General features: G+C 35.9%; 1 protein-coding gene and 1 non-coding gene across 2 annotated transcripts in view; one reads left to right on the top strand and one right to left on the bottom strand.

Moving 5' to 3' along the window:
* Positions 1-24,907, top strand: part of BAZ2B (bromodomain adjacent to zinc finger domain 2B) — a 318,837-nt gene that overhangs the window by 30,822 nt on the left and 263,108 nt on the right.
* On the bottom strand, positions 7,547-7,653 carry LOC136165609 (U6 spliceosomal RNA). Its single transcript, XR_010662616.1, has one exon. It is a non-coding gene; the product is annotated as a U6 spliceosomal RNA (small nuclear RNA).

Raw genomic sequence — 24,907 nt, 5'->3', positions numbered from 1 at the left:
AAATCCACTGAAATGTTGTGAAGTAATTAGCCTCCAACCAATTAAGAAAAAAAGGAAAAAAAAAAAAAAGAAATATTACCTGAAAATCAAGTTGTTATACTTTAATTTATATTACTTGGAGTTTATAGTGTGGTTTCTCAGATGGCTAGTAGTAAAGAATCCACCTGCCGATGCCAGAGATGCAGGAGACATGGGTTTGATCTCTGGGTTGGGAAGATAACCTGGAATAGGAAATGGCAACCTGCTTCAGTGTTCTTGCCTGAAAAATCCTGTGTGCAGAGGAACCTAGAGGACTGCAGTCCATGGGGTTGCAAAGAGTTGGACAGGACTGACCTACTAAGCACACATGCACAAAGTTATATTATTCTAGTCTATATTTTGTATTGAATAATTTTAATTCTTAATGCTTTTTTAGTTATTCTTTAAAACTGACTAAATTTTTTAATGTTCAAAATAATTCACATATACCAGTGGTTTTTGGATTCAGACAGGGGAAATAATTAGTGATTTTGCTTAAATTTTTTTTAAGTAAGATAACCCTAAAGTTAATAAACTGGTTCAACTAAAGATTAGTTACATTTTAAGGTAGTTTGACAATAAGCTTAGTAGTAATTCTCAAGAAAAATTCTGAGCTGTATATAGAATTAGATTATTTGATTACTTCTACTCAGCAGATTTGTGTAAAGCTTGGCATCTTCCACACAAAAACTCAAAGTCACAAAATGAAAGCAGGTATTTTTCAAAGTCAAGTAATAATTTTTACTTTTGAGATCCTCTAGATCCTCAAATCCTTTTTGCTATGCCAAATGTAACTTCTGATCATAATATAATCACCACAAACTCTAGATCCTCAATAACTTATTAGGTAAATGTAGTGGAACTTTCTTAACGTGATTTTTAATGTTAATGTTGGAACTGTGGAATAAATATCTATATTACTGTAAAAACAATAATTACATATTTGGCATGCAAAATTATTTATTAATACATTTAAATTCTGAATATTAAATCTGCTTTTGTCATACTTAAAAAAGTTTCTTAATGAGAAATGGAAAGGTGACTTTTGCTAAAATATGGGATAAGTAGGGATGTAAAGAAGAAAGCCATTTATTTAGGTCAATAATGTTAAAAAGACTTTAGGTAAGCATTCAGGCAGGAAGCAGGTACAGCTGACAAGCCTTCTCATAAGAAGAGAGAACTGGAAAACTTCAAAGCCATCTGGCTGGTGCCATTTAACGTAGGGACAAAGTCCTAATCATTAATGACAGCATTACCGTATTCTGGCCATAAAACTAATACATGGAAAGTGTTCAGATTTGTTAGGTGATTCTGAGTATCAGAAAGAGATAGACTCTTATTAAAGGAAGAAGGGAAAGTATCTTAACTGTTTTATTTAGAATATTTAAATATGGATAATTAAATTTCACTGTTCATGGGGTTCTCAAGGCAAGAATGCTGAAGTGGTTTGCCATTCCCTTCTCCAGTGGGCCACATTTTGTGCTGCACTCAATATGCCAACAAATTCGGAAAACTCAGCAGATTGGAAAAGGTCAGTTTTCATTTCAATCCCAAAGAAAGGCAATGCCAAAGAATGCTCAAACTACCACACAATTGCACTATCTCACATGCTAGCAATATAATGTTCAAAATCCTTCAAGCTAGGCTTCAACAGTACGTGAACAGAAAACTCCCAGATGTACAACCTGTATTTAGAAAAGACAGAGGAACCAGAGATCAAATTGCCAACATCCACTGGGTCATAGAAAAAGCGAGAGATTCTAGAAAAACATATGCTTCATTGACTATGTGAAAACCTTTTGACTGTGTGGATCACAACAAACTGGAAAATTCTTCAAATGATGGAAACACCAGACCACCATTCCTGCCTCCTGAGAAATCTGTATGCAGATCAAGAAGCAACACTAGAACCAGACGTGGAACAACAGACTGGTTCCAAATAGGAAAAGGAGTACGTCAAGGCAGTATGTTGTCACCCTGCTTATTTAACTTATATGCAGAGTACGTCATGAGAAGCACTGGGCTGGATGAAGCACAAGCTGGAATCAAGATTGCCGGGAGAAATATCAATAACCTCAGATATGCCCATGACACCTCACTTATGGTACAAAGGGAAGAGGAACTGAAAAGCTTCTTGATGAAAGTTAAAGAGAAGAGTGAGAAAGCTGGCTTGAAACTCATCTTTCAGAAAACTAAGATCATGGCATCAGGTCCCATCACTTCATGGTAAACAGATGGGGGAACAATGGAAACAGTGACAGGCTTTATTTTTGGGGGCTTCAAAATCACTGCAGATGGTGACTGCAGTCATGAAATTAAAAGATGCTTGCTCCTTGGAAAAAAAGCTATGACAAACCTAGACAGCGTATTAAACCAGAGACGTTACTTTGCCAACAAAGGTCCATCTAGTCAAAGCTATGGTTTTTCCAGTAGTCACATTTGGATATGAGAGTTGGACTGTAAAGAAACCTGAGTGTCAATTTTGAACTGTAGTGTTGAGAGTCCCTTGGACTTCAAGGAGATCAAATTAGTCAATCCTAAAGGAAATCAGTCCTGAATATTCATTGGAAGGACTGATGTTGAAACTATAGCTCCAATACTTTGGCCACCTGATGCGAAGAACTGACTCATTAGAAAAGACCGTGAAGCTAGGAAAGATTGAATGCAGGAGGAGAAGGGGACAACAGAGGATGAGATGGTTGGATGGCATCACTGACACAATGGACATAAGTTTAAGCAAGCTCTGGGAGTTGGTGATGGACAGTGAAAGCCTGGCATGCTGTAGTCCATGGGGTCACAAAGAATCCAACACGACTGAGCAACTGAGCTGACTGACCATACTCTACATTACATCCCATGAGGTTTATATACGATTCTCTTCACCTGTTTAAGCACCCCCTTCCCCCCCTCCCCCGCCCCTGCCTCATCTATTGCCTCTGGTGACCACCAGTGTGTTCTCTGTATCTATAAGTTTGGTGGGTTTTGTTGTGTATGTGTTGTGTTTTCTTTTTTAAAATTCCATGTATAAATGAAATCATATGGCATTAATCTTGGTCTGCCATATTTTAATTAGCATAATGCCCTCAAGGTACATACACATCACAGATGGCAGGATTTCCTTCTTTTTTATTGCTGAATAATCTTATCTATCTATATATTTTTATTTTTTTTTCTTTAACCATTGATAGACAGTTGACACAGGTTGTTTCTATGTCTTGGCTGTTGTAAATATTGCTAGAGTGGACATAAGGGTGCGTATATGTTGTCCAGTTAATATTTTCATTTTCTTTGGATAAATATCCAGACGTGGAATTGTTGGGGCATATGGTGGTTCTGATTTTAACTTTTAAAAAATTAATTAATTAATTTGGTCACACCAGGTCTTTGTTGTGGCATCCGGGATCTTTAGTTGTGGCATGTGGAATCTAATTCCTTTATCAGGGATAGAACACAGGCCCTCTGCATTGGGAGCCTGGAGTCTTAACAACTGGATCACCAGGGAAGTCCCTATTCTTTTTTTCTTAATACTCTTTTCTATTATGGTTTATCACAAGACACTGAATATAATTCTCTATGCTATACAGTAGGACCTTGTTGTTGTCTTAATTTCTCTTTCTGATAGTTCATTTTTAGTGTATAGAAACACAATAGAATTTTGTATATTGATTTTGTATCCTGAAGCTTTACTGAATTTCATTTTTCAATTTTGACTTTTTTTTTTTGGTAGAATCTTTATGGTTTTCTGTATATAATATGTCACCTGCAAGTAGAGACAGTTTTACTCCTTCCTTTTTTATTTAGATGTCTTTTTTTTCTGTTTCTTATCTAACAGCTCTGGCTGGAGCTTCCAATACTAACTACAAACTGCTTTAAAAAAATAAAGTCTAAGAAGTAATTGGCCCCCAACTAATAAAATAAAATTAAAAAAATAAAATAAAATAAAGTCTAGAAAAACCAACCAATCTATATGACAATCCTTGCAGTAACCTGTAAGACCCTGCCCGATCACCCGGGTTTGATTTCTGTGCTGGGAAGATCCCCTGGAGAAGAAAATGGCAATCCACTCCAGTATTCTTGCCTGGAGAATCCCATGGACAGAGGAGCCTGGCAGGCTCTAGTCCATGGTGTCACAAGAGCCTGACCTGACTTAGCGACCAAACCACCACTGATCATCCTTACAGCCCCTTAGCCTTTTTTCGTCATGTGACATGACTGTGCAACTACTTTCTTTCTTTCCGAAAACCTTATGGCTTGTTCTTACTTCTTTCAACCACTGCTTGTAAGGGTTGGTGATTCCTTCCTTTAATACCCTAACTAAAATTGGAAACCCTTCACTTTCACTTACTCTCTATCCCTTTTTATGCTCTGTTTTTTCTTATGGCACTTACACACTTCAAATATTTTTATTATAGTTTTTCTGCAGAAGAAGGCAAGAATTATTTTTGTTTTGGTTCACTAGCAAATAGCATCTAGACAGCACTTGGCACATGGTAGGCACTGAGTACATTTTTCGTGGAATAAATGAATCTAGTGTTGTTACAATTGATTTACTTGTCTCTATTTCACTTGACTGTAAGCTTGAAAGGCAAGTGCTCTCAGTTTGTTTCTTCAGGGTTTAGCACACATGGTTGCATGTATTTGTTTGATTCATAGAAAAATGCTTCTCATTTTACAGAAGTGTAATCATAACAAAATAACACTGGAAATTTTTCGCTTATGTTTACAAGTATGATTTTAGTTGCTATGAATACTTCATACTTGTACATATCATTTTGTTGAATTAACTTTCAAAATTCTTATGAAGCTATATAGGAATTAATAAAATCAATAGCAAAAAATTCTCTAGGGCTGATCTTTAGTCCTTAACTGTTTATTATTATCAGAATTTAAGTTTTTTGCAATTTGTATTTATTACAGATAAGGTTTTAATTAATAATTTAGGAAGGCTTCAATTCAGTAACTTGGAAATATAACATGTTATAAAAAATGCATGAAATTTCGCATTTATAAAAGAGCCAGTATATTTCTGTTGCGAAAAGATTCACTTTAAGTAGTGTGCACTGCCCTAGTGCATTTATATTTTTTCTTGGCTACTTGTTTTTATTACAGATATACTTTTATTTGGAAAAACTCAAATCCATCAGTTTATAAAGTAAATGTATCCCCTTTGGCTCTGCCAATTGCCATTTCCAAAATCACTCTTAAAAATGTTTGCTATGTACCCTTTCAAACCTTTTTATAGGCATATGACTAGGTGCTTCCCAGGTGCCTCAGTGGTAAAGAATCTACTTTGTGATGCGGGTTCGATCTCTGGGTCAGGAAGATTCCCCTGGAAGAGGAAATGGCAACTTGCTCCAGTTTTCTTGCCTGGAAAATTCCATGGACAGAGGAGCCTGGTGGACTACAGTCTATTGGGTCACAAAGAGTGGGACACAACTGAGCATGCATGCACATATATAAATAAATGTATATATATGGTTGGCCCTCCGTATACATAGGTTCCACATCCATGGATTCAACCAATCTTGAACTGAAAATACTCAGGAGAAAGAAATTCCAAAAAGTACCAGAAAGAAGAACTTGAATTGGTTGAACTGGCAACTATTTACATAGCATTTACATTGTATTTACTATTTACATAGCATTTACTTTGTGTTCGGTATTATAAATAATCTGGAGATGATTTAAAGTATACTGGAGGATGTGCATAGATTAGCAAATACTGTGCCATTTTATATCAAGGACTTGAGCCTTTTCAGATTTTGGTATCCTTGTGGGTCCTGGAACCAATTCTCTGTAGATACAGAAGGACAAGTGCATACGCAAAAACTAAACTAAAAAAAAAAGCTAGTTAATGTCTAAGTTATTCTGCAGTTTATCTCTTTGAACTTGTGTCACAGAGATCTAAAATGTCAATAAATATGTCTTCTTTGTAAAATTGCACAATGACGTTTAATTTTAATAATTTTTTGACAGTTTATCTCTAATTATATTTAACTGTAGGTTATACAAATTTAAATATTTTCTGCTGTAGAGTATATTATGAATCTCCAAAGAGGGTAAATTATGTTCAGAATTTCCTGAACTTATATGACCAGTATTTTCATGAGGCTTATAATTCTTTCAAAGTGCATGTCATATTACTGATTGTCTATTAAAAATATTTGTAGCTGTGGTCAATCTTCTTACGTTACTTGTAAGGAAATTGAGACTGAGGTAGTAAGAGATTGAAACCATACCTTTTGTTTCTTAATTCTTGTCCCATGTTGCTCCTGTTGCTTTGAATTTAATCTTCATTTAGTACTTTTTCCTGAATTCAAATAGAAAAGTTAGAGACTGGAATTTTTTATAAGAAAAATATGTTTTGTATGTTGATACTATGATAAGGTAACATTGGTGTGTCTTTAGATTTTTCTTTATGTCAGTATGCTATGTCTTGGTAGGCAATTAGTTCCAAAGTGAGGAAAAGTTAGGATTCAATGAAGTTTCTCTTTGAAGTGTACAGGCTTCCCTGGTAGCTCAGCTGGTAAAGAATCTGCCTGCAATGCAGGAAAACCCAGTTCAATTCCTGGCTTGGGAAGATCCACTGGAGAAGGGATGGGCTACCCACTCCAATGTTCTTGGGCTTCCCTGGTAACTCAGCTGGTAAAGGATCCACCTGCAATGTGTGAGACCTGGGTTTGATCTCTGGGTTGGGAAGATCCTCTGGAGAAGGGAAAGAGGCTACCCACTCCAATATTCTGGCCTGGACAATTCCATGGACTGTATAGTCCCTGGGATTGCAAAGAGACACAACTGAGCAACTTTCACTAATGCAGTTTACTGCAGAAAAGAAAATATTTAACTTTGAATAACCCACTCTTTTTCATTATTAGAAACAAAAGGAATTATGGAAAATTATGCAGCTTTCCTTAAATCACTTAAGTCCTCTGATATAAATGAGCTACTAGTTCCTTTCTCATGTTGAATAATTCTTTCAATTACTTTAAGTTACTTTATCTATTTTTTTATGCTTTTAATTTTTTTCCCAATTATTTTTATTAGTTGGAGGCTAATTACTTTACAATATTGTAGTGGTTTTTGCCATACATTGACATGAATCAGCCATGGATTTACATGTGTTCCCCATCCTGAACCCCCCTCCCACCTCCCTCCCCATCCCATCCTTCTGGGTCATCCCAGTGCACCAGCCCCAAGCACTTGTCTCGTGCATCCAACCTGGACTGGCGATCTGTTTCACACTTGATAATATACATGTTTTGATGCTGTTCTCTCAGATCATCCCACCCTCGCCTTCTCCCATAGAGTCCAAAAGTCTGTTCTATACATCTGTGTCTCTTTTTCTGTCTTGCATATAGAGTTATCGTTATCATCTTTCTAAATTCCATATATATGCGTTAGTATACTGTATTGGTGTTTTTCTTTCTGGTTTACTTCACTCTGTATAATGGGCTCCAGTTTCATCCACCTCATTAGAACTGATTCAAATGTATTCTTTTTAATGGCTGAGTAATATTCCGTTGTGTATAAAAATATGGAACGCTTCATGAATTTGCATGTCATCCTTGCGCAGGGGCCATGCTAATCTTCTCTGTATCGTTCCAATTTTAGTATATGTGCTGCCGAAGCGAGCACTTGAAGTCACTTTAAAAGTAGTATGAAGTTTGGATGTGTCTAGTAAATTTCTTAGCTACTTCTTTTGCCTTAATCTTCATCATTCAAGTTACCAGTTCTAATTATTGTGTGTATAGGAAGAGGCTAGTCAGTCTTGGTTAATTCTAGGTATGTTTTAAAATAGAGATACTGTTGAATCTCGTGACCTTAATTGGTCATACTCTGGCCTTTCCCTGAACTAAGTTCACTCCCTTTTTTTGTGGATATATTCTTGGTTAACCCAATCTCTTTATCAGGAAATAGAAGTTTCTTTTTTTTTTTTTTTCACTGTTAAAGATGTTTCTGTGGGAACTCTCTGTGTCTGATTATTTCCTTAAGATGAAGTAGAATTATTGGATCAAAGACTATATACATTAAATTTTTTATATTTTGGCAGACTTCCTTACAGAAAAGTTGTGCCAATTTCTATTTTCATTAACTGTGTGAGATTTTGTATTTTCCCACCCTTTTAACCCTTACCAATCTGATAAGGAAAAAATTATATATTGTTTATATTAATGTTTATTAGAACATTAGATGTAAATCAGCATCAATTTTCTTTGGTATTTATGTTTTCTCTGCAATTACCTACCTGTATATTTTGTCCACTTTTCTTTCAGGTGGATTTCTTATTTTATTTATTCATGAGAATGAAAATTTTACCACATATGTTGCAAATATATTTCTCACAGTTTGTTGTTTACAAACTGTTGTTTAACCTTGTGTAAATAACTGTCAATTTAATTGTATATATTGTTCTTGTATAAGATTTTCATTTTGTAAGTACTAAGATCTTTTCCCTGTATATTTTATAGCTTTGACATTAAAATGTAAGCTGACTTGCTATAGCTAAGAGACCAAAACTGCTAAGTAAGAGAAAACTTTATTTATTTTACATATAATAGGCCAGAGGGGAGTGGTCTAAGAATGGCTTTTTTATCCCTACCACATAAATTCTATATGCAGGTCCAAAGTGACTGTACTATTTGTTGCTTTGCTTTCTCCCAGCATCAGAAAGGGAGAAAGGAGTGGAAAGTAAGCCTATTTTAAGAATATAACTTAGAAGTTGCACAAAGCACTTTGTTCATATCAAGTTGTCCAGAACTTAGTTGCAGGCTACAAGAGAGCTTTGGAAAATGAAACTGACAACTGACTGTGAAGTGTCCAGGTAAAATGTGGGTTTTTGTGTAACGCTGGGGAATAGAGTTCTGTCACTTGACTAAAAAGGAAAGGTGGATATAGAGGGGATAAAAAGTAGTCTGTGTGACACAGGTACCATGCTTACTTAGCTGGAGGTCATTATTTGTGCCAAAATGATTCTGCTGATATTTTTAAATGTTTCCCTTTTAGTCCTATTTGGAAATCTGGAATTGTGTGTTATGGATTCAATTTAATTTTTCTCTAAAATTTCTGGTCAGTTGTCCCAACACTATTTATGGAACATTTATCCTTTCTTTTCACTAATTTGAAATATCACTTTAAAATATATATACTATTTTTATTCACAGGGTTGTTTTTGTATTCTTTGTTTTTTTCCAACTTACTTCTTCCCTTCACTTTTAATTGCCAGTTGTTTAAGTTTTGGTATTTCTTAGGGTTAACCTCTCATCCTTGCTCATTTATTTCAGAATTCTGTTAATTATTTCTTTTGGGACTATTGTGACTGTTTTTGTCAAGTTCCAGAAAATAACCCTTTGCATTTTGATTGGGATTAGATTAAATTCACAAGTTTGAATTCATTATGTTGTTTTATTTCATTTTATAATTTGTAGAGACAGAATTTTTCATTATTTTCCTGATAATAGGGAGTAGTCATTCATTCTTGTTTCTGGCATACATCTTTTTCATTAATCTTTCATATACTGTGTTTATTTCATGCCTTTTAATGACAGAATTTTTGTTCATCTCCCTTTTTCTCAGGACAGATTTATATAGACCTATTATTTACTTAAGAATATGCAGGTAGATTCTTGATTTTCATCCCTGTTATCTTGATACTATCTTATATCCAGAAGGGTTTGATAATATAGCTTTATTCAATCATTTAGTTCCTCATTCTATAGCCTAAGAGGGTTAAGGAGGACCTTTAACTTTGTTGATTTTTTTTCCTTTGAAACCGTCATTTTAACATCTAGCCTCATACCTTTGAAAAAATGCCTGCTGAGGCTCCAGTTCTGTTTTCATTTCCACTTTAGAGTGCCCATTTGGTAAGAAGATAGTTTGAAATTTTAACCTGCTGCCTCTACCTGGTGAGACTTTATCTATCCATGCTTCCATCCCTGTCAAGTGCAGTCTCTATCGTTGTTGTTCTAGAGCTCTGAAAAAACTCCAGGGAGATTGGTATCTACGTCTCTTATAGTATCCTCCTTATATATTGCCAACTTGACAAATTCTCCCTCTGACCACACCCCATAATCAGAACAAGCCTTAACTACTCTTTGGAATCTAGGTCAGAGGTAAACTGTGAGGACTGGCTCTATTCATTCTCTTTCAGCTGTGCTTCTGCAATAATGAATGCTTTTGATCAATGGCAAAATTAAGCATATCCCAATGTGGACAGGCCTTTTACCATGAGTGACTCTCTTCTGTCTTCATTTCCTGTTCCTAACTAATTTGATCCTTTATTTTCTTGGTTCTGGTTATAAATATAGCGAGTCAGGTTAAAACCTTCTCAGTGAAGAGCTTATCTTGAGAGTCAGAACGGAAACACCATTATTTACTGTTTGCTCTCCTGTTGTTCTTCCATACTTGCTCAAAAAGAAAAAGCTTTTAAAATCACTATCTGATTCTGTTTTTATATTCTATATATATTTTTTATTCTGTTTTTATAGTGTAGTAGAAATTTTGGAAATAGTACATGTTTGCTTATTGCAAAGCATCACAAAATGAAGTGCCAAGGTGCCTATGGTTCTATGAGGTATCTAGCACATACTATAAAAGATAATCTTGATGGAGTCACACTATCCTATTTTTGGTTCTGCATAACCATTTTCTTTTTATATTTCCCTTCATTTGCTCCTGTCACATGATCAAGAGAAGTTCTTCTAGTTGTTTAGGTTTGGAGCACACTGGTGTGTAAGTCCTCTGTGATCTGCCACTTGACTGTCTGTATAATTTTGGTAGATCATTTAATCTCTCTCTTCACTTCAATTTCCTTTCCTGCAGTGATACTTGCTCTATGTACCTCATTAATATGTTAAGAAATATGAAAACATGTGTACATTATTTTCATAAGTTGTAAAATTTCATTTCAGTAGACAAGATTAGAGCAAGGACACCAAAAAACAGTTGCAGGAGATAGTTTTGGAGTTCTATCAGAAGACTGTTTACTACTTATATCTTTTCTATAGCTAAACCAGGGCATTAAACCCTTCCATGAATATAAAGTTTAACTAACCTTTTTGTGATGTATATTGTTTATAGAGCTTATCTAGTAATGATGTAAGGCAAAAACCAAGAATAGTATAAAATGTGAGAAAGCAACAGTGCCCAATCCTCTGTGTATGATATCAATACAAATACTTTAATATTGTTGAAATGAGTTTTGTCTGAATGTATGACTCCTAATTTACTAAGGCTCAGATTGATAGAAAGTTAACATAAAAATGGATGGGAAAAAAGCACCCTCCTCTGCTTTGCTCATGTGTTCATGATTTGTGTTAACCATCTTAAGCCATCCTTCCTTTTCATTATCATAAACTGAGACTCAATGAATAATAATAAGATAAAACTTACAATTGAAAAGAAAAGTAAGATTAAAATATAATGAAAGGAGAAATAAAAAGGCTCCTGAAAAAACAATGAAGCAGCAAAAAAGGAAATAAACCAAAAGTAAGATAAAATATTTTAAATGGATAGGATAAAAATAAAGTGCTTATAGAGTCTCATAAGTATTAGACACAGAAGTTCACATTTTATTCATTCTGCTATTACTGAATTGTAGTTGCCAGTCACCACTCTGGCTGAGTCAACAGAAAACTGATTCATTTTGACCCATCAAATGTTAGTCAGCAAGAACTGAATTCAGTGACACAAAAACTTTTTTCAACATTTGTAACGCTATAAACAAATGTCAGTTCAGTTCAGTTCAGTTGCTCAGTCATGTCCAACTCTTTGCAACACATAAACAAACATAGCTAGAGGTAATTGCCCACAAGTACTGAATCTTAATCTAAATTACAGACCAAGATACAGAATACCCTTATGCAAATGACCCTATTATATTTGCCCACTTTCATGAAAGTCATGGCTCTGACATTGTTCACAATTAGGTATGATAAATTGACCATGCTTTTAAATTACATATAGTTTTAAAAATTACTTTTCTAAGAGCTGTGGTGGTGGTTTAGCTGCTAAGTTATGTCCATCTCTTGTTACCCCAAGGACTGTAGACTTGCGATTCTAGACTCCTCTGTCCATAGGATTTCCCAGGCAAGAATACTGGTGTGGGTTGCCATTTCCTTCTCCAGGGGATCTTCCCAACCCAGGAATTGAACCTAGGTCTCCTGCATTGCAGACAGATTCTTTGCTGATTGAGCTCTGAGGGAATCCTATATGTTAAAATTCCTTGTATTCTTTAGTGTTTTGAATTAGAGTTCCATATGGAGCTTCTACCTAAGCAAATTTTGACTCTTTATATGTAGTTTGAAACTGCAGAAAAGTTGCAAGAATAAGAATTCTGGAGAACACCCAACGTAGCCTTGACCCTTTTCCTAAATTCACCTACATTCTTTGTTGTCGTTCTGAATCATTCGAGTGATGACCCTTTAACCCTAAATGCTTCAGTGTTTAATCCTTAAGAATAAGGATAAAGTTTTAATCTCCTGTGCATATTTCTGTTTTGTGGAGGAAATATTGTCCTTAGTATTTTTTTTTTCCTCCATTCTACACAGAATCCATTCTAGGATCAAGCTTTGCAATTGATTGTCATTTCTCTTTGGTTTCCTTTAAGTTGTAAGTTCTCTACAGGTTTCTGTATCATCTTTAACCCTGATATGTTTGAAGAAAATACTCCCCCCACCACCCCCCACCCCACCACTTTCTTTTCACTTGAGTACTACTGATTTAGGATTGGCTGATGTCTTCTTATGGTTCGATTCAGGTTACACATTCCAGGTCAGAACACTACAGAATACTTGCATTGTTAGTGACCACCTTTATGTTCCGTTCATTGCAGTTAACTCATTGGACTTCCTTTCTGCTTTGCCCTGGTTATACTGCACACAATCAGGATATCATGTAAGTGTGCTCTTAAAAGAACACATGGCGTTATGGGGATCAACGTTGGTAATAGTTGCACAGCAGTGTGAATATATTTAATGCCACTGAACTATACACTTAAAAATGGTAAAATTTTTGTTTGTTTTGACACAATAAAAAAGAATATATGGTAGATGTAGCTTTTATATTTTTTGTGAAGCCAATCAAGAACTAGTTGCCTAGAATATAGTCCTATACATATAATACATCCTTAAAAAATACTTAGTAGATATTTGATAGTTATTAGCATCATGATTTAAATTAGTAGATATGGTACAGGAACAAATTTTATTCCGTATGTGACTTGCTTTTCTTGTGATGGCATACTGTTTTGTTTACTGTATACAGATGTTATACTGATGTTTACCAACTATCTTGCCTTTTGCAATGTGAAATTTTAGTTTTCAGCATTAAGATGTTTTTGTTATTCCTGTGTCAGGACAAAAAGCAAAAAAATAATAAAAGTTATTTGTTTAATGCATTGCTATACTTTATAAAGAAGTTATCCCGCTCTTAATGTCCCTCTCTGATCAAAATGCATTTGAAATATGTTAACCTCCATTCATTAGTTATGTACCTTTTCACTTTACTTACAATAGTTATACAGAATTTTTTCTATTAAGATTGCTCCGATATTGTGGTATTAATAGTTAGTAGAAGCAGTCATATAGTCTCGAAATATAAGAAATGTAAACTAGATTATTACTATTATATTGAATCAAAATTAGTTTATGAAGTGTGAATCCCCACATAAATATTTAGAAATTATTTTAAAGAACTTTTGTTGTTTACCTTTAAGGAAGTTGTAGATCCAAAGGATTCACCTATTGCCTGTGAGATATGACGGGAGTAGGATTAAGAGTACACCAACCTGAGGATTGATATCACTCCAAATAATTTCCTAAATCTTTTAAAAATTATTTATTTTACATTTTAACTGTGGTGGGTCTTCGTTGCTGCATGCAGGCTTTCTCTAGTCGAAGTGAGTGGGGGCTGTTCTCTAGTTGTGGTGCACAGGCTTCTCATTGCAGTGGCTTCTCTTGTTGCTGAGCACGGGCTCCAGGCATGCAAATCAGTAGTTGTAGCATGGAGACTCAGTAGTTGTGGCTCACAGGCATAGTAGTTTTGTGGCATGTTGTATCCTCCTGGACCAGGAATTGAACCTGTGTCCTCTGCATTGCTGGGTGAGCTTTCAACTGCTGGACCACCAGGGAAGCCCTAATTTCCTGAATCTTAAGCTAGAAGAGGCATAGATATTCCCACAATGGTTGCATTGGTTCTGTCATCTGTTGCAGAGATTTTGAGACTATCTATTCAAGGGCTGGATGCATTTCATTTGTTGAACATCTATTAATAGATTATTCATTGGGAAAACAAAGATGCACAAAACACATTCTCTGCCCTCAAAGAGTAGAGAAGGAATCATTAACAAATACCCACTTGAAAGATCAGGCTTCCCAGGGGGTGCTCGTTGTCCACTTCCCAATGCAGGAAACAGAAGAAACACAGGTTTGATCCCTGGGTTGGGAAGATTCCCTGGGGTAGGAAACTGTCAACCTACTCTAGTACTCTTGCCTAGAGAATCCCATGGACAGAGGAGCCTGGGAGGTTACAGTCTGTAGGGTTACAAAGAGTCAAACAGGACTGAAGCAACTTAACTAGCACACAACTGAAAAATCAGGTGATTACTGTAAGACTCCAGAGTTCATAGCAATGAGGTACATGTTCTAGTTCTGTTAAGTGTAGGGCCTTACAAAAAGTGAATTTTTATTTTATTTTGTTCTTAATTTTTATTTTAATAAATTCTAGCTATTTTCAATAGAACATTTATACAGTAATTTTGAAGTTTAGAATTTGGAAGACCTAAGAGGATTTTCATAGATCTCCTTTAAATTGTATCAGTTAGTTAATAAAATCAAAATATTTACCATTCAAATATTGGTATTAAGAATCCATATCACTTTAATTACTGTATCATTGAAAGAGATACGTCTTCTAGAATAGAAGTAACTTAAAAGTTGCTAATAGAAGCAAAATGTATCTGTGTAAATTTATATTGTGGTTTCAGAGATTTGTCTTCTATTATTATATGATTGTCTGTTTTCCAGGGTAGAGAAATTAAAGTAGAATGTTTTGTAAATAGGCATAGTTAAATGTGTTATTAAGAGACCATCTATCTAAAAAGACCCTGTTTTGAACCTATTTATTACTTCCAAGCTATCCAGTTACTGTATTTTCATTGGGAATTGTGTCACTTATTTCTGAAAAACTGAATGTGATACATTCTCCACAACCAAGATTAAATCTTTTTCACTTTTCTCAAGTTCTTAACCCCTCTGCAGTTCCTTGCAATGTTTTTTAAAACTTAAAAAGTTTTTAAACATTGCAAACATACAGACTATAAAATGATACAATGAAAATGTTTATACTGTACATGCTATGTTATTTTAATAAAAGTTAGCCTCTTACCTCATATGCTTCAGCTTATTATTTTAAATGAATAAAAGCAGATACATTTGAAACCTTTTATAATGGGAAACCCAATTTCATTTTCTTTCTTCCCTCTCTCTACAGAAGAGAGATTTATGTTGATCGCTCCTATTTTTGTACCACACATGTGTATAATATGCAGTATTGGCATGTTTTAAAACCTTGTGTAGCGTTACACTGTATAGCAATTTCCAACCTGCTTTTTTCAGTACTTTAAAAAAATAATTTATCCATTTTTATTCATGTATTTTAAATCATCATAATTGCTGAACAGTATTTCATTGTATGGCTATAATACAATTAATTTATCTGTTTGCCTAATACTGGATAGGTAGAGTGTTTATAGTTTTTCACTGTAAATGTCGCAAGGAACGTTCTTGTACTTGTCTCCTTAAGCATAGCTTTGTGAGTACTGACAGGTATGTATCTAGGACTGAATTTGCACCTTGCAGTGATTAGCTGTTGACAAATTACTCTCTCTTTGATGGTCGTACAATTCGCATTCCACAGACCACAGACAGGTCTGTATTGTGATTTGGGACATCTGTGACCTCATGACTGCTAGTGGATCACACCTGCCCGCCCCTCAAGTTGACCCCTTCACTGTTCCCAAGTGACCCCAAGCTCCCTGTTCCTGCACATGGGAGACAGGGTCTGGGGCTGCTGTTCTGGCAGTAGGTACCTGGCTTTTAAAACATCATCATGCAGGGAAGTTGCTGTGACAAAATGCATGCAAATTTCCATTTCTTTTGGTCCTGAATGAATTTGATATGCAGACTTAATTTTTTTTTTTTTTTGCCAATCTGATTGGTTATTAAGTAATAACGGGATTGTTATTTTAAATTCTCAGATTTTCATAAGTTTATGAGTCATCTAGGTTTTTTGTCTGTGAATTGCTTATGCATTTTTAAAAAAATTAAGTCTGTTTCTTACTGTACATACATCCTAAATGTTTTGGAGATATCTTCTTTCATTTGGCACCTTGTCCTTTCACTTTGATTCAAGTGTCTTTGCTGTATAGAAGCTTAAAAATTAATTTTCAAAGTTTTGTTATTTTATGATTAAAAAATTTCCCTGTTGTTTCATTACTCAGTGAGAACCCCAAACTTAGTGCCTTTAATCAACAAGAGTTATTTTATTATATCTTCTGATTCCTGTGTGTTAGAGATTCAGACAGAATATACGGCGAGGTTGTGTTTCTGCTACATGTGCCTCAGATGGAGTGACTGGTAGTCTGGGATGGCTTGACTGCTGAGGGCTGGAGATAAAGTTTATTGGCGTCTTCTGGTAGTTACTAGTTGTTGACTGGGACTTCATCTTGGTTACCTGCCAGAAATCCTACACACTTAACTTATTTCATTGAGTAGGAATTACAGTATTAGGTAAAAGTGGTAATAGCAAACATTTAGCTTTTTTCCCCCTTTTTCCTTTATTGGAAATGCTTCTTTATTTTACTTATCATTTGTGACTATTAATATATTGTCATCGTAAAGGGATTGTCTGCTGTTACACTGAATTGGATGAGAGGTTTTAATCATAGTCTACAGTTAAGTTTTATTGAATCCTTTTTTTTTTGCATTTTTGAGAAGGTATTATAATTTTCTCTTTTTAATTCATTAATACTGTGACTATAATTAATAGCTTTTCAAAAGCAGATTCATTATTTTATTCTGAGTGAAATCTACTGAATCTTGATTTGTTAACAATATTTTAATATTTTGTTTGACTTGATTTACTAGTTTATTTAGAATTTTGCAAGTAAAATTGGTTTGGTTTTGCTTTCAGAATTAAACTATCTTCATAAAGTGAATCATTTCCTCATTTTCATGATAAATAATATATTTTGCAGTTGTTGTTTAGTCACTAAATCATGTCTCACTCTTTTGTGACTCCACAGACCGTAGCTCACCAGGCTCCTTTGTCAATAGGATTTCCAAAGTAAGAGTACTGGAGTTGGCTGCCATTTCCTTCTCCAGGGGATCTTTCCAACTGAGGGACTGAACCCATGTCTCCTGCATTGGCAGGTGAATTCTTTATCACCGAGCCACCAGAGAAGCCCCTAAATAATATATGCTTAAAACAAGGCAGGGAAAGACAGAAAAGGAACAAAAAACATAGGACTAATAGAAAACAACTAGCAAGAGGTTGGATTTAAATCCAGCCTTCTCAATAATTATATTCAGTGTAAATGACTTAAATATTCTAATTTAGAGGAAGAGATTTTCAGATTGAATAAAAATGTAAGGCCCAACTATATGCTGTTAAAGAGAAAACTCATTGTAAATATAAAGACATAAATGGGTTGAAAGTAAAATGGTATAAAACGTATACTCTACAAATCATAATTAAAAGAAAACTGGATTGATCATATTAATTTCAAGAAAAGTAGATATTAAAACAAGGAATCTAAGCAGAGTTGACAAACTAATAATAAAGGGTTGCTTTCATCAAGGATTATCAAGACATAAAAATCCTAAAAATTATGTGTGCCTAAAAAGTAACAACTAAAATCAACAACTTTATCTCAGTAAGTTTGAAATTTTTTGTAAAATGTATAATTTCCTAGCAAAATTGTTTCGTGCATGCCTGTGTGCTAAGTCAAGTCACTTCAGTTGTGTCTGTTTGAGACCCTATGGACTGTAGCTCTCCAGGCTCCTCTGTCCAGGGGATTCTCTAGGCAAGAGTGCTGGAGTGGGTTGCCATTTCCTACTATTGGGGATCTTCCTGACTAAGGGATCAAACCCGCTGTTCTTACATCTCCTGCATTGTTGGCAAGCTAGTTCTTTACCACTAGTGCCACCTTCACTGTGGTGGGTCTTTGTTGATTTCAGTGGGTTTTCTGTAGTTGAGGTGAATGGGGGCTACTCTCTGTGGCAGTGTATGGACTTCTAATTGCAGCTTCTTATTGCGGAGCACAGGCTCTACAAGAGTGGGCTTCAGTAGTTGCAGCACACAGGCTCAGGAGTTGTGGCTTGTGGGCCCTAGAACCCAGGCTCAGAGGTTGTGGTGTATGGGCTCAGTAACTCTGTGGCATGGAATCTTCCCTGACCAAGGATCAAACCTGTGTCTCCTGCATTGGCAGGCAGATTCTTATCCACTGTGCCACCAGGGCAGTCCTGTTTCAGTATTTTTAAAGACGTCAATAAATGCATAATCAAGAAAGAAACAGTATCGACAATTAAAATTACCTTCCCCTAAAATAAGAAATATTAATAACCTCAGATATGCAGATTACACCACCCTTATGGCAGAAACTGAAGAGGAACTAAAAAGCCTCTTGATGAAAGTTAAAGAGGAGAGTGAAAAAGTCAGCTTAAAGCTCAACATTCAGAAAACTAAGATCATGGCCTCTGGTCCTATCACTTCATGGGAAGTAGATGGGGAAAAGTGGAAACAGTGTCAGACTTTATTTTGGAGGGCTCCAAAATTACTGCAGTTGGTGACTGCAGCCATGAAATTAAAAGACACTTACTCCTTGGAAGGAAAGTTATGACCAACCTAGATAGTATATTAAAAAGCAGACACATTCTTTGCCAACAAAGGTTCGTCTAGTCAAGGCTATGGTTTTTCCAGTGGTCATGTATGGATGTGAGAGTTGGACTGTGAAGAAAGCTGAGCGCCAAAGAATTGATGCTCTTGAACTGTGGTGTTGGAGAAGACTCTTGAGAGTCCCTTGGACTGCAAGGAGATCCAACCAGTCCATCCTGAAGGAGATCAGTCCTGGGTTTTCATTGGAAGGACTGATGTTGAAGCTGAAACTCCAATACTTTGGCCACCTCATGCAAAGAGTTGACTCATTGGAAAAGACCCCGAGGCTGGGAGAGATTGGGGGCAGGAGGAGAAGGGGACGACAGAGCATGAGATGGCTGGATGGCATCACCGACTCGATGGACATGAGTTTGAGTAAATGGGAGTTGGTGATGGACAGGGAGGCCTGGCGTGCTGCAGTTCATGGGGTCGCAAAGAGTCGGACACAACTGAGCGACTGAACTGAACTGAACTGAACTGAAAATAAGAAAAAAAAAAATCAATCATTAAGGAACTATATTGTATGGGCTTCCCAGGTGGCTCAGTGGTAAAGGATCTGCCTGCCAATGCAGTAAACATGGATTCAGTCCCTGGGTTGGGAAGATCTTCTGGAGAAGGAAATGGCAACCCATTCTGATATTCTTGCCTGGGAAATCCTATGGACAGAGGAGCCTGGTGGTCTACAGTCCATGTGGTCACAAGAGTTGGACACAACTTAGCAACTGAAACAACAACAGAACAACAGCAACTGTATTTTATATAAAATTTCTCACTTTGAAGCTATTACTTTTTTGTATTTTGGTTTCTGTTGTTGCTGAAGAATAATATGTCATTATTTCTTCTGAGGTAATTTGTGTTTTTCTCCTTGACTTCTTTTATGATATGCTATTTATCCTGATGCGTTGTGATTTTATCTAGATGTGGATATATTTTTATTTATCCTTTTTGAAACACAAAATATATTTTCAGTCTAGAAACTTATTTTTTCCTCAACTCTAAGAAACACTTAGTGATTAGCTCTTCAAATACTATTTTTTTTAAATAAATCATTTCCTTCACTTCTTTCCTATGACTCTCTTCTATTTAGTTATATGTCTGAGCCTCTTAATATTGCCTACATGTATCTTAACTTAATAAAAAAGGTTTATTGAGGTGAAACTCATATACCGTAAAATTCACTCTTTCAAATATACATACAATTCAGTGGTTTTCCATATATTCACAGAGTTGTATACCCATCAGCATTGTGTAATTTTATTATATTATTTATTTATTTATTGGTGTGCCACGTGGCATGCAAAATCTTAGTTCCCCAACCAGGGATTGAACTTGGGCCGTGGCAGTGAAAGGGCCGAATGCTAACCAGTTGACAACCAGGGAACAACTCCCTTAGAGTGTTTGCAACACGCCATGAAGAAATCTCACTTAAACCAGCAGTCACTCCCTATTTCTTCAGCCCCTAGTAACTAGTAATTCAGTTTTTAAAAGAATTATTTATTTATTTGACTGCACGAGGTCTCAGTTGCAGCATGCAGGATTTCAGTCGCAACATGTGGGATCTATTTCCCTGACCAGGGATCTAACCTGGGCCTCCCATGCATTGAGATTCCAGAGCCTTAGCTACTGAATCACCAGGGAAGTCCCTGTAATTTACCTTTTATCTCCATGGATTTCCCTGTTCTGGACATATGAATGGAATCTTATGACACATGGTCTTTGTGACTAGTTTTCTTCGTGTAATAAAGTGTTTTCTATGTTTAGTGTATATCCCTACTTCCTTTCACTTTTATTGCCAAATAATCTTTCATTGTAGGGATATACCATATTTTGTTTATCCATTTATCACTGATTGACTTTTGAATAATTTTACATATTGAAGAATTATGAATAATGCTTATATGAACATGCATCTATAAGATCTACACATGTAGATTTTTGTGTGGACTTATGCTTTCAGTTTTCTTGGGTGTACACCTAGGAATGGAATTGTTGGGTGATATGGTAACTTTATGGTTAATTTACAGAAAAATTGCCAAATATTTTCCAAAGTGGCTGCAATATTTTGTAATCCAACTAGCAATATTTAAAGTTTTCAGCTTTTTTATGTCTCCATCAACACTTGCTATTTTCTGTATTTTTCATTATGTCCATTCTAGTGGGTGTGAAATAGTATCTCATTATGGTTTTGATTTGCATTTCCCTGATAGCTAATGATATTGAGCATTTTTTTCTTGCTCACTAGTCATTTTTAGATCTTCTTTGAATAAATGTCTATACAAATATTTTCCCCATTTTTAAATTGTGTCAGTTATTTTTAATTATTGAGTTTAAGAGTTTTTTAAATGTATATTTTGGATACATTTCCCTCATTAGATATATGATTTCCAAATATTTTCTCACATTACATTAGTGTCTTTTTACTTTCTTGTCCTTGGAAGCACAAAATTTTTCATTTAGATTGAGTTCAGTTTATCTTTCCTTTGATTGCTTGTTCTTTTGACTGATTGTTTTTGCTTTTGCTGTCAGGTATAAGAAACTTGCATAATCCAAGGTGGAAAAGATTTACACCTATATTTTCTTCAAAGAGTTAAATAATTGTATCTCTTATGTCTGGGTCATAGATCTATTTTGAGCTAATTTTTAAGTATGGTGTGACATCAGTTCACTTCAGTCGCTCAGTCGTGTCCGACTCTTTGCAACCCCATGACTGCAGCATGCCAGGCCTCCCTGTCCATCACCAACTCCCAGAGTTTACTCAAACTCATGTTCATTGAGTCAGTGATGCCATCCAACCATCTCATCCTCTGTAGTCCCCTTCTCCTCCTGCCTTCAATCTTTCCCAGCATCAGGGTCTTTCCCAATGAGTCAGTTCTTCTCATCAGGTGGCCAGAGTATTGGAACTTCAGCTTCAACATCAGTCCTTCCAATGAATATTCAGGACTGATTTCCTTTAGGAAGGAGTGGCTGTATCTCCGTGCAGTCCAAGAAACTCTCAAGAGTCTTTTCCAACACCACAGTTCAAAAGCATCAAATCTTTGGTGCTCAGCTTTATTTATAATCCAACTCTCACATCTATGCATGACTACTGGAAAAACCATAGCTTTGACTAGATGGACCTTTGTTGGTAAAGTGATGTTTCTGCTTTTTAATATGCTGTCTAGGTTGGTCATAGCTTTTCTTCCAAAGAGCAAGCGTCTTTTAATTTCATGGCTGCAGTCACCAACTGCAGTGATTTTGAAGCCCAAGAAAATAAAGCCTGTCACTGTTTCCACTGTTTCCCCATCTATTTGCCATGAAGTGATTGGACCAGGTGCCATGATCTTAGTTTTCTGAATGTTGAGTTTTAAGACAACTTTTTCACTCTCCTCTTTCACTTTCCTCAAGAGGCTATTTAGTTCTTCTTCACTTTCTGCCATTAGGGTGGTGTCATCGGCATATCTGAGATTATTGATGTTTCTCCCGGCAATCTTGATTCCAGCTTGTGCTTCATCGAATTCAGTGTTTCTTATAACGTACTCTGCATATAAATAAGCAGGGTAACAATATACAACCTTGATGTACTCCCTTCCCTAGTTGGAACCAGTCTGTTGTTCCATGTCCAGTTCTAACTGTTGCTTCCTGACCTGCATACAGATTTCTCGAGAGGCAGGTCAGGTGGTCTGGTATTCCCATCTCATTAAGAATTTTCTACAGTTTGTTGCAGTCCACACAGTCAAAGGCTGTGGTGTAGTCAATAAAGCAGAAGTAGATATTTTTCTGGAACTCTCTTGCTTTTTCAGTGATCCAATGGATGTTGGCAATTTGGTCTCTGGTTCCTCTGCCTTTTGTAAATCCTGCTTGAACATCTGGAAGTTCATGGTTCACATACTGTTGAAGCCTCGCTTGGAGAGTTTTGAGCATTTCTTTACTAGCATGTGAAATGAGTGCAATTGTGTGGTAGTTTGAGCATTCTTTGGTATTGTCTTTCTTTGGGATTGGGATGAAAACTGACCTTTTCAAATCCTGTGCTCACTGCTGAGTTTTCCAAATTTGCTGACATATTGAGAGCAGCACTTTCATAGCATCATCTTTTAGCATTTGAAATAACTCAACTAGAATTCCATCACCTCCACTAGCTTTGTTCGTAGTGATGCTTCCTAAGGCCCACTTGACTTCACATTCCAGAATGTCTAGCTCTAGGTTGGTGATCACACCATCGTGATTATCTGGGTCATGAAGATCTTTTTTGTATAGCTCTTCTGTTTATTCTTGCCACCTCTTCTTAATATCTTCTGCTTCTGTTAGGTCCATACCATTTCTGTCCTTTATTGTGCCCATCCTTGCCTGAAATATTCCCTCGGTATCTCTAATTTTCTTGAAGAGATCTCTAGACTTTCCCATTCTATTATTTTCCTTGCATTTTCTTTGCATTGATCACTGAGGAAGGCTTTCCTATCTCTCCTTGCTATTCTTTGGAACTCTGAATTCAAATATATCTTTGAATATCAGGGTATATCTTTCCTTTTCTCTTTTGCCTATCACTCCTCTTCTTTTCTCAGCCATTTGTAAGGCCTCCTCAGACAACCATTTTGCCTTTTTGCATTTCTTTTTCTTGGGGATGGTTTTGATCCTTGCCTCTCCTGTACAATGTCACGAACCTCTGTTTATAGTTCTTCAGGCACTCTGTCTATCAGATCTAATCCCTTGAATCTATTTGTCACTTCCACTGGATAATGGTAAGAGTTTTGATTTAGTTCATACCTGAATATTCTAGTGGTTTTCCTTCTTTCTTCAATTTAAGTCTCTATTTTGCAGTAAGGAGTTCATGATTTGAGTCTGGTCTTCTTGTTGCTGGCTGTATAGAGCTTCTCCATCTTTGGCTGCAAAGAATACAATCAGTCTGATTTTGGTGTTGACCACCTGGTGATGTCCATGTGTAGAGTCTTCTCTTGTGCTGTTGGAAGTGGGTGTTTGCTATGATCAGTGCGTTCTCTTGGCAAAACTCTATTATCCTTTGCCCTGCTTCATTCTGTACTCCAAGGCTAAATTTACCTATTACTCCAGGTACCTCTTGACTTTGTACTTTTGCATTCCAGTCCCCTGTAATGAAAAGGACATCTTTTTTGGGTGTTAGTTCTAGAGCGTCTTGTAGGTCTTCATAGAACCATTCAACTTCAGGTTCATCAGCATTGCTGGTCGGGGCATAGCTTGGATTACTGTGTTATTGAATAGTTTGCCTCAGAAATGAACAGAGATCATTCTGTCGTTTTTGAGATTGCATCCAAGTACTGCATTTCAGACTGTTTTATTGACTATGATGGCTACTCCTTTTCTTCTAAGGGATTCCTGCCCAAAGTAATAGATATAATGGTGTGACTAGGGGATTCAACTTTAGTCTTTTGCTTGAGTTACCCAGTTTCAGCACTTTTTGTTGAAAATGACATTTTTTCTACCATTGAATTGTTTTGGTACTGATATCAGATATCAGTTGTCATAAAATTAAAGGTTTTCTTTTTGATTCTCAATTTCATTTCATTGATCTAAATATACAGAGTTACAGCAATACCACACTGCTTTGATTGGTGTAGATCTGTAGTAAGTTTTGAAAGCAAAAAGTGTGAACCCTCTGACTTTTTTTTTCAAGATTGTTTTAGCAACTCTGGGTCTCTTACTATCAGATTTCTTGCATCAAATTCTCCTTTCATGTCTTACTTCTGTGTGGTCTTGTTAACCTTTCATGTTTTCTTTTGTTTGTTTGTTTTAATCTGAAATTGCTTTCTTGAGATCTACTTAAAATGTTCTTTAGCCAAATTCAATCTACTCCCTACTCCTCTCTCCCATCCTGTCTTTTTTTTTCCCCCCAGTTTTCTAGTAACATCTTTCCCATAACTCTTTTCTTTTACAATATTTCTTTTTCTCTTCCAGCTAGTTGGTAAGTAACCTTCTTGTCCCAGTACTCTGTTAATCTCTGGAAAAGAAA

Source organism: Muntiacus reevesi, chromosome 3 (assembly GCF_963930625.1).
Source record: "Muntiacus reevesi chromosome 3, mMunRee1.1, whole genome shotgun sequence".
In the NCBI taxonomy this organism is placed as follows: domain Eukaryota; kingdom Metazoa; phylum Chordata; class Mammalia; order Artiodactyla; family Cervidae; genus Muntiacus; species Muntiacus reevesi.
Note: the sequence above shows the minus strand (reverse complement) of the source record. Positions and strands in the feature narration are given on the sequence as shown.